Here is a 2,421-nt window from a genome sequence, read left to right on the forward strand (position 1 = left end):
AACCCACCCCCCATTTTATAGAAAGACTCAGGGATTTGACACTATGCTTGCCCTCCTCCTTGACAGGAGTTCCTGTGAGAAACCAAGTCACAACTGGAAGGCTGCTTAGTGATGACGCAATTAAAACAAGAACTTAATTCCACTTGGTGAACAGATGGGAATTCTCGTGTGGGCTCATCTTTCAGATACACAAATTCTGACTTCTCTGATTCTTTTTTTCTTTCTTTCTTTCTTTTTTTTTTTTTTTGAGTTGGAGTCTCACTCTGTCACCCAGGCTGGAGTGCAATAGTGTGATTTTGGCTCACTGCAACCTCCACTTCCCAGGTTCAAGCAATTCTCCTGCCTCAGGCTCCCGAGTAGCTGAGACTACAGGTGCTTGCCACCACACTCAGCTAATTTTTATATTTTTAGTAGAGATGGGGTTTGGCCATGTTGACCAGGCTGGTCTTGAACTCCTGACCTCGTGATCGGCCCGCCTCGGCCTCCCTAAGTGCTGGGATTACAGGCATGAGCCACTGTGCCTGGACTGATTCTCCTTTTCTAAACTCTGTGAAGAAAGATCACTGGGTCTGTACTTGGGTCCTAAAATGCTTAATTAAGGTATGCTATTTTTTGCATTAAATGCTGAGCCCAACACACATTCCAGATGGGATATAAGTATGTTCCAGGTCATGTGATAGTTCCCATTGCTGAGTATTTATTTGCTGTAGATGTATGACGTGTTGTGCTGAGTGCTTTGCATACTCTATGTCTTTATCCACAGTCTTGCAAGCTGTCTCTGAAGGACTGTTGGTTTCCACCTCTTAACACGGTCTTTTCCCCTTGTCTGTGACCCTCTGTCTGTGCAGAGCCATGAGGCTGCCTAAAAATCCCACCTCTTCTCTTTCAGCCCCCAGGATCCCCATACCTGTGCTTTTGGAGAGCTCAGAGGGCCCTGGGAACACATGGAACTGAGCCTGGCTCAGCCTAGTTCCTATTTACCCCCTTACATGGATTTCAGCCTCTGTGTTGGCTTGGGAATCCATCTGGTAACCTGTTTTCTACAGGAGAAGGGCAGTATAGAGGCACTGACTAAAAATTGGAAACATTTAAAAGAAATCTAATCTTCTAGGGATACAAACATAATACTGTGTGTAAGCGATTTGGATTTATTGTCTAAACCTGAAGACTTGTAGCCCTGCGGGCCCCTTCATAAGAGTGGATGGCAGGCAAATCACCTTGTGCTGCCCAGGAACTGTGAGGGAGGCAGATAAATTGTGTAGAAAAGCTACTACAGCAGATGCTCACCGGGCAGCTGAGCTGTCAAAGAGCTACTGGGAAACTGACTGAAAAGGGAGACTTACCCAGGGGAAAGTGACAAAGAAAGAAAGACAGAAAACCTGGCTTGGATCTCAAGACAGAGGAAGGTGCATTAAGACAGGCTGGCCTTTTGGCCTTCCTGGCCTAGTCTGACCATTAAGAGCAGAAGATCTGATTAAAAGTATCCCAGCATTGAAAGACTTCACACATACTTCACGTACCAAAGCTTCTCTTTTCAGAATTTTTGTTTTCATTTCTTAATCAATGATTGAAATAAAACATCCACAAAGACTTTTTAAAATGTGGTAAAATACACATAACACTTACCATCGTAACCATTTTAAATGTACAGTTCAGTGGTATTAAGTACATTCGCACTGCTGTGCATCCATCACCACCATCCACCTCTAAACCCTTTTCACCTCGCAAATCTGAAACTCTGAACCCATTAAACAACTCTTTCTTCCACCCCTAACCCCTGGCAACCACTGAGCGGTGTACACTGTAACCAGAGGGTTAGTCTTTTATCCCTCACCCTCCTCCCACCCTTAACCCCTGAGTCCCCAAAGCCCTTTATATCATTCTTATGCCTTTGCATTGTCATAGCTTATCTTAGCTCCACTTATGAGTGAGAAATACAGTTTTCCATTCCTCAGTTACTTCACTTAGAACAATAGCCTCCAGCTCCATCCAACTTGTTTCAAAATACATTATTTTGTTCCTTTTTATGGCTGAGTAGTATTCCACAGCATTCTACTTCTGTCTCTATAAGTTGAACTATTTGGGTATCTCATATAAGAGGAATTATACAGTGTTTGTCCTTTCATGTCTGGTTTATGTGACTGAACGAGTGTCTTCAAGATTCCTCCATGTTGTAGCATGTGGCAGAATTTCCTTCCTTTTTAAGACTGAATAACATTCCGTGGTGTGGACAGACCGTATTTTGTTCATTCATTCATTTGTTGATGGACATTGGCGTTGCTTCCACCTTTGGTTATTGTGAATAATGCTGCTATGAACATTGGTGAAGAAAAGCTGCCCACATTCATGATTCCAATTATTTTGGGTATATTCCCAGAAGTAGAATTGCTTGATCATGTGGTAATTCAATATTTATTTATT

The sequence above is a fragment of the Callithrix jacchus genome, chromosome 4, assembly GCF_049354715.1.
Source record: "Callithrix jacchus isolate 240 chromosome 4, calJac240_pri, whole genome shotgun sequence".
NCBI lineage: Eukaryota > Metazoa > Chordata > Mammalia > Primates > Cebidae > Callithrix > Callithrix jacchus.